The sequence below is a fragment of the Arvicola amphibius genome, chromosome 1, assembly GCF_903992535.2.
Source record: "Arvicola amphibius chromosome 1, mArvAmp1.2, whole genome shotgun sequence".
Classification (NCBI taxonomy): domain Eukaryota; kingdom Metazoa; phylum Chordata; class Mammalia; order Rodentia; family Cricetidae; genus Arvicola; species Arvicola amphibius.
The window spans coordinates 46,884,921-46,893,831 of NC_052047.1; positions in this window are offsets into that span (position 1 = coordinate 46,884,921).

Consider the following 8,911-nt stretch of genomic DNA (forward strand, 5'->3'; position numbering starts at 1 on the left):
AAAACATAGGATTGAAAAGAGATAGAAAACCGAGGAGACAGGCCACTGAGCTAGCCACAACTTTGCACCAAAAACTGCTGGCTGCTGGGTCTCTCCTGTGTCCCAAGAGAGTACTTTGGAGTCTGCTGTGTTTTGGAACAACACAAGAGATTGGGAGAAAAATGCAGTTCCCGGCGCCCATCATCTAAAGGCTCCTAAAGGAGACATGAACGCCCCCACACTTTCTGATTCCTGCCACCTTTCTCTCCTGGCATCAGGGACGCCAGATCCCAGCCCAGCAGCGGCAGCAACATTAGCTATGCATGAGCTGAGCCAGCAAGTGAATGAAAGCCAACACTCCTCCCCAGCTGTCCACCTGCAGCCTGCAGCTTGCCAGTGGAGCCAAACACTTTTGCAACAAAAAATATCTCTCAGGGGAAAATGACTAGCGATCTAAAACATGAAGAAAGGTATCATTAGGACATGTCCCAAAGAAATATGGTGAACCTGGAACGTGTGGAATATCACAACATTCTGACCACAGTCACCAAGGAGGCCCTAGAGTTCAACAAGCCCTGCTCCAAACACAACGTAAGCATTGATTTCTGTGTTGTGATCTAGCATTCCCGAGTGTTAATAGTATTATCAGATAGAAAACTATGACCAAGCAAATCAAGAGAGGCACCGAAACTTAATTCAACATACTGATAATAGAATAACCATGAACTTAGAAATGCAACTTATATGAGGAGAGAGCTATTTGGGTCATGATTCCAGAGCTTACTGTCCAAGGTAAGCTGTCTCCATGTTTTCTGGGCTCGTGGTGAGGAAGGCTATCATAGCCAAAGGATGTGGTGGAGTCAGGGTCACCTCATGGCAGCATGGAAGCAGAGAGGCCAAAATACAACATTCGAGGCCATATCCTACTTCCTCTAGTTATAGCCTACCTCCTAAGCTTCTAACACATCCCCAAATAATACCTCAAGCTGGAGAAAGGGCTTTCAACACACAAGATTACAGGAGATATTTAATATGGAAAGCGGAACATTTCAATCCTGGCTTTCAAAAAACGCACGTCTATCCCTGTGTTGGCTAGTTTTGTGTTAACTTTTCGTGAGTTAGAGCCAGATCTGAGAGGACAGAACCTCAACTAAGGAAATACCTCCATAAGATCAGGCTGTGGGCAAGCCTGTAGGGTGTTTTCTTAATCAGTCATTAATGAGGGAGCCCATTGTGGGTGGTTCCATTCCTGGGCTGATGGTTCTGAGTTCTATAAGAAAGCAGGCTGAGCAAGCCATAGGGATCAAGCCAGTAAGCAGCACCCCTGCATGGCCTCTGCATCAGCTCCTGCCTCCAGTTTCCTGCCCTGTTTGAGTTCCTGTCCTGACTTCCTTTCATGATGGACAGTGATGAGGAAGGGTGAGCCGAATAAACCCTGTCCTCCCCAAGTCATGGTGTTTCATCTCAGCAATGGTAACCCTAACTAAGACAGTCCCTCCATGTATTTAATCCACTTCCAAGACTCTCAGAGTCTCAAAAGTTCTACTGTGTCTCAAAAACCCAGGTTGAAAATCTGCTCTGGGACTCAAGGCACACTTTAATGAAGTGTCTCTGGAAATAAAGAAGGAACACTACACACTTCAGACATACAATGGTGGAGCAGGGTACATGCTCCCTTTACAAAAGGAAGGAATTAGAGACAGAGAGGATGTGACTAAACCATGATCAAAATCAACCAGGACAAACTTTAGAACCTGTATCTCTATAGTCAACGTCCATGACATATAGTCGCCTGATGTGAGCTCCTAAGGGGTTGGACAACCTCCATACCTCCCACCCCACCCCCACCCCACCCCATCCCGGCCTTCTCACTGTTACCCCACATCTCACTTGCATTGGCTTCACTCCTATGTAGTTTACTTTGACGAACATTTCACATTCCTGGTATCTGTTTTCCAGAGCTGTCCTTGTTTCTTAGAGTTCATTCTCATGGCTTCAATATCAGCTTTCTGGGACTCCCAACAGTAATTTCTGACCTCCCAGATTTCCCTTTGAAATCTATGTGGAAGCTTCCATAACCCTGTAATTCTTCAATTCTCCATGCCTGTAAAACCAGCATTGGATAGGCAACTGGATAGGCAATACCAAGGTCTACACCCCGTTTGAGCAAATGAGCATGGTGACATTAATCCTAGGGAGCACCTCCTTAGGAGCCTCTGGTGAGCATAGGGTCATAGGTGTTATGACTTTAGCCGAACAGCATGGCTGGTACTTCCAGCTTCCAGGGCCACGCATATGCAGACAAGCCCTCAGGCAAAAATACGAAGCCATCCCCGAGACCTTAAAAGGCCCTGCATGATCCACATGGGGCATGGTTGCTTCACCTATGTATGATGCAGCTGAGTAAGCCCTTGTGCATATGCGTGAGCTCGATCAATAGCTACGTCATCCCCCTGTGCGCATGCGCTAGGCAGACTTTAAAAGCTGAACACACCATCTTCAGCCCCCTCTTTCTGCACAGTGACTTCACCAGGCCTGTACACATCTCCTCTAATAAACTCCTAAGCGGGTTTGCTGCTTGTTTCGTGCTTCCTTCTCACTTAGACAGTAGGGGTACTTTGTCTTGGAAAGTATTCTTTCGTTCACACAAGCCTGCAAATTTATCTTTTTTACTCTTTGGTGAATGATTTCTCTTATTCTTGAGGATTCTTGAGTACTCTTGAGGATCTTTCCTACTTTTCAAGTGTGAAGTTCTTGCTTCTTTTTAATGGAGCCAATCTCTAACAACTATACCATCCTTGATTCAAATTAAAATATGTTCCTTTTCCGGTTAAACTTTTTAAAATATTTAGTGTTTTTCTTTTTGCTCCTTATTCTTACTGTAAACCTGGACAAAAGCAGCCAGACATGCTCATGCAATAGCCTGAATGCTGGCTGCCTTGAAACGTCCTTCATTAGATTATTTAAGCCATTTATTTTAATTCCTACCTGATAGCATCTCGTGGCATAGGCAAAATGTACGCAAAGCTCTTGTCGCAGTTTGATATGTGTGCCTCTAGTTCAGTTCCCAGGGGAGTCCTCATTTCCCTCTGAAACTTTATAAACCCTGCGTTTTCAGGCCTATCCACGTCCGGGTCTTCCGAGCTCCCTCCAGAATCACGAAACTCTGCCGGTGGCATTCTAGTGACTCTCCAGCCTACATCTGTAAATATTTCCAAACTCCCCCCACACCACTCAGAATAGCCACAACAACCCCACCACAGATCCGCTATGTTCGACTTTCGTCCCTGTAACAAACACCTGAAGGAAATGACTCAACAGGGAAAAGATTTAATTGGCTCACAGTTCCAGGGGTTCCAGACAAGGTTAGCTAGCTGCTATTACTTTGGGCCTGCCTCAGTGTAGACTCCTCAGGGCAGTGGGAGTATGTGATCGAGGGGCTGCTTGCTTCTTACAATTGAGAGGCAGAGACAGACAGGAAGAAGCCAGGGCAAGGCAAGCCACCCAAGGATGTACCCTCTCCCCTAGTGACGTACTTTCCCCAGCCAAGCTTCACCTCCTACAGTGTCCAGGACTTCACAAAATAGTAGGGGACAAAGACTTCAGCACATGGGCCTGGAGGAGACATTTCATGTTCAAGCCATAATATTGCTGGGGCATAATACTGCTGGGGCAGGCATAATGTTGACTATAATATTGCTATAGCACACCTTTACACCTTTACACCTGCATTACTTAGGAGTGGAGGCAGGCAGAGCTTTATGATTTCCAGGCCAGACCAGCCAGATCTATCTAGTGAATTTTGTCTTCAAAAAAAAAAAAAGATATTTAGACAGATTTTATAGGATGAATTATTGAGGAAATACGTACTAAATGAAGCTAAGCTGGTAAGTGACTTTTAAAGCAAAAAGCTGGCTCTTTTCTATCTTCCACTCTCGGAGAGGCAGCTTCGCTTCTGCCTCTCTCCCCACTTCTCCGCTTCCCTCCCCATCTCTCTCTCCTCTCTCCTCTTCTCCTCTCTGTCTCTCTGTCTCTCTTCCCCCCTTCTCCCTTCCCCCTTCATAACCCCCTGAATAAATATTCAACCTCAAAAAAAAAATTAAAGCAAAAAGCTGTGCAAAATGAGATAATTGCACAAATAATCATGAAGGGAGGATTCCAACTAAGGAAAGGTTCTAGGAGAAAGGTACACATGTCATGTTCTGACACACCAAGGAGGAAGAGCATTTGAGGAAAGGAAGAGTGGGTGCTCCAGGAGAAGTCCTAGAGACCAGAAGGCTCGGAGTCTCCCAGGGGGAAGAACTACAGCTGCTTAGTTCTTAATAAAGTAGCTTGGAAACCATTGGGCAGAGTGATGTGACAGGCGTTTTCCTATAATTGGAACTCTCAGGGCAGGAAGGAGGAACGGCCATCAGGCTACCAACCGTGCAGTCGGGCGACAGCAGTCAGTATAGATTCACGGCAGGAGAGATGAGGACACATGGGGGACATGCTGGTAAAGGCTAATATGGGGATCAACTGGATGTAATGTGTGACAGAGAGGAAGTAAGAAGTGAATCTGAACTGTGGTCTTGAGGGGCTGGAAGAATAGAGTTGTCATCAACTGGGGGAGGAAAGACCATAGGAAAAGCAAGTTGAAAGCCTGGGCAGGTGGTGGAAGAGCTCTGGTCACGCGGTTGGAGATGCGTGCAGTTTGAGATGTCCAAAAGAAACCACACGGACACTCAGACGCTCAGGCCTAGAGCTCAGAGGGAAAGCCCAGGCTGGAGAGTTAAACTTAGCAGTCCATTAGCATACCGACTGTGTTTAAAGCCATGAGATTATTCATGCTTGTCACAAACATGCTCTTCCTGTCTTGGTCTCTGTACACTAAACAGGTGCAAATGAAACAAACAGTACTTAGCCCAGCCAGGAACAAATTTATAGGCTTCACTATTCATAGAAGTATCATTAGATAAATATTTAAGTAACAGGAAAGACAGGCTTAGTTAACTTAAAACAATCCAGAGTAAGTTTATTAAGGAAAATCCAGTAGCTTGTACGAAGTGTGAGATGTTGAAGGGAACATCTAATAATAAGTAGGAAAGTTTGGAATATGTTAACCTTAGAATTAGTCCATTTTCCATCACCGGTCATAAATTAAATGTCTAATAGTGGTCCGCTAGAACTGTGAACTATTTGGAAAGAAAGAACTGGTGACAGAGTAAATAGATGATAGGTAGGTAGGTAGATAGGTACATACATACATACATACATACATGCATACATACATACATACATAATACATAGACAGTCAAACAGACAGAACTTAAAGCTTCCATGGTGATAGAGGCCAAAAAGTCCTATGACTGTCCATTTACAAACTAGAGACCCAGGGAAAGCTTCAGTGTGTGTCTTAGTCAGGGTTTCTATTGCTGTGAAGAGACACCATGACCATGCCAACTCTTATAAAAGGAAACATTTAATTGAGTGGCAACTTACCATTCAAAGGTTCAGTCCATTATCATCATGGCAGTGAGTATGGTGGCATGCAGGCAGATGTGGTACTGGAGAAGTAGCCAAGAGTCCTACGTCATGCAGGCAACACACACTGGACAGTATCCTGATAATAGAAAACCTCAAAACCCACCCCACAGTGACACGCTTCCTTCAACAAGGCCACACCCATTCCAACAAGGCCACAACTCCTAATCGTGCTACTCCTTGAGATAATGGGGGGGAGGGTCAATTACATTAAACTACCACAGTGTAGCTCAGTTCGACTATGAGGGCCTCTGGATCTGACGAACTGACGGTGTATATCTCAGCCTGAAGCCTGAGAACCTGGGGACTATGCAAGCCCGTCCCAGAGTTCCAGGGTTGGGTTTAAGAATTCTGGTGTTGGAAGTTACAGATTCCAAGAAGGATTCAGCAGGTCCAGCTCTCTTCCATTTCTGTTGTGCCTGCCTCTGTTCGGTGGCTCTTCCCTCGTAGCAGACTGAGGTTAGCTGCCAGACTCACAGAAACACCCACACAGACACACCTGGAACTGCAGCAGATCTTACTAGCTACCTAAGGATCTCTTATTCCAGCCAAATGGGCACTGAGAAATAACTTTCATAGGCTGCTGCAGAAGTGTCACATGCCGAGTGACGTAAAAGACAGAAGCTCACTATTAAATATTACTGGAGACTGCAAGTTCAGAATCTGGAGGTGGTGAGTCCAAAATCAAAAAGTCAGCAGCGTTGGTTCCTTCTGAGGGCTGAGGGGGAAGCTCTGTGCTAGACCTCTGCTCAGATTGTAGATAAACTTCTTCCTTTTTTTTTTTAATCTCTTCACATCACAGGCCCTACTTTTCTCTGTCTATGTATGATGTGTTTATGTAGGCAAGTACATATCTGTGCATGTGTGCAGAGGTGTGCTTCCTCAGTGGGCAACCAAATACTCAAACCATCATGCCCAGAGATTTGCCATGGCCTCTGAGGATTCAAACTCAGCTCTGGTACTTGCAAGGCAAACGCTTCACCTATTAATCCATTTCCCCAAGCCCAGAATCTATCCTGCAGACATCTCTCTCTAAATTTCCCCCTTTTGTATAGACATCATAGTATAGTGAATTATAGATGCACCTAATGACTTCAGTCTAACAACCTAGTTAACAATTCGGCCATAAATATGTGTTTTATTTACTTTATTATTTGCACACATGCATGCACGTGTGCATGTATAGATACATGTTAGAGGAAAGCTTTTGAGGGTAGGTTCTCTCCTTCAACCACTGAATGCTGAGATTGAACTCAGGTCATTCATCTTGGTGGGCAAACCTCTTCACCTGCTGAGCCATCTCTCCTGTCCCCCTCTTTTTTTCCTTTTTATTTATATATTTTTTGTTGTTAAGTGGAAAGGAGAGTAACAACCATCAAATATGGTTACATTCTGAGACAAGGTTAGGACTTTCACATATGGGTTTAGAGGAGACACAATTAAACCCATCACAGTGTCTGTAAGGGTAATGAGGGATGCATAAATGTATACATTTAGCAGTAGCTGGAAAAAGCAGGCAGTCAAACTATAGGTTGATAAAGAGCATGGCTTGGTGAGCCAGCAATCTACACACAGTCCCAAGAAAACCTCCCACTGACATTAATGGGCTATAAAAATAACAAGTATGTCGCTCTCCTAAGGCCTACCAAATGTTGGCGATTCAAAAGTTTTCTTCAATGATCTAAATTTAACCTGGAAAATAATTTAGAATTTAAAGTGACATAAAACCAACTTAGAGGCCCACCAGAGAGTTAGAGAGCCTTAATTTAGCTGAGGGATAGCTAATCTCCTTCTTTCACAAAAGGCATTAATACACACAGGTGTATCAGCATTACTAAGTTCAGTCATTTTGCTGCCTGCTAACATCTGAGGTCTAAAGGAATGATCACACGCCCCCACATAAAAAAATTTCCATTTAATGATGGAGGCAGATTAACAAGTATTTATATATAGTTGTAGTAACCTAAAACAGTGACGAAATACCATGCCACAAAACCACCCTCCAGCTGGGGCTCTGAGGAAGACTTAGATGACCAGCTGAGGAAGCTGTTGCTAAGTTAAACGTTAACTAGGCAAAGAGGAAATGAAAACATTTTAATAATAAGCAAAACCATGGGCCCTTGCAGGAACGAAGCCTCAGGCTTCTAAGTAATTCTGTTGATCAGTTTCGATCATGCAGTGCATACTTTCAGGAGCAGAAATGAGCAGGACAAGATCTTTGTAAGGTTAAGGCTGCATCGGTGGCAGCAAGGCTTCTCAGGACCTAGGAAAGAAAGTTCATTCTTGGGCTGCCAGGGAGCTCAGAGCTGAGTTTACTGGTTAATGGCCACGTAGGAGTATAAATCTATATGTACCGACTAATTCTATATCACCTTGACTCAAACTAGAGTCACCAGAAAAGAGGGAGCCTCAACTTAAAAAATGCCTCCATAAGATCAGGCTCCAGACAAGCCTGTAGGTCGCAATCCACAGCTTGGGAGCCACTGCTGTAGGCATTTCCTTGATCAGTGGTTGGTGGGGGAGGGCTCAGCCCATTGTGACTGGCACTATCTCTGGGCTGGTGGTCCTGGGTGGTGTAAGAAAGCTAAATTAGCAAGCCATGATGAGCAAACCAGTAAGCGGCACCCTTCCAGCCTCTGCATCAGTTCCTGCTTCTGGGCCCCTGCCCTGTTTGGGTTCCTGCCCTGCTTAACCTCCTGTCCTGACTTCCTTCAGTGATGAACAATGATGTAGAAGTGTAAACCAAATAAACACTGTCCTCCCCAAGTTGGTTTTGGTCACGATGCTTCATCATAGCAGTAGTAACCCTTTAACAGCTTATTCTGTTTTAATTTTTATTTATTTGATCTATCAAAATGATAGTTTAATGTATATGTAGAAAATCAAAGAGGCAACTGAGCTTAAGGCATATTTAGTTTACCTTTTGTATGACCAGGTATCAAGGTATAGAAACATGTAATGGGGCGCCTAGAATTCAGGGTGTGTAAATTCACTCATTCCCGTGGTTTTAAATGTCACCTGTGTTCATCAGAATTCTTCAGAGAAGCAGAATCAATAAAGTGTGTGTGTGTGTGTGTGTGTTGTTGTTGTTATTTGCCACTTGAGATTATCTACCATCCATCTATTGATCAACTCATCCATTTACCTCTATAAATGAAGTCAAGTGAAGAGAGATATTTAGTCTAAGGATGTAGCTCACAAGATTTTAGAGGCCCAACAGTCCTGTGATCTACATCAACCAGCCAGAGATCCAGGAGAGCCCATGATACATGTCTAATCTTTGAGGAAAAGAATCCCAGTGTCTCAGCTCAAGCAGTCATGAGAAGAGTAACGTTTCCATTTTTTCCAACTTTCTTCTCTATTTCAGCCTCTTAATAGATGGGATAATGCCTGTGTACACTGGGGAAGC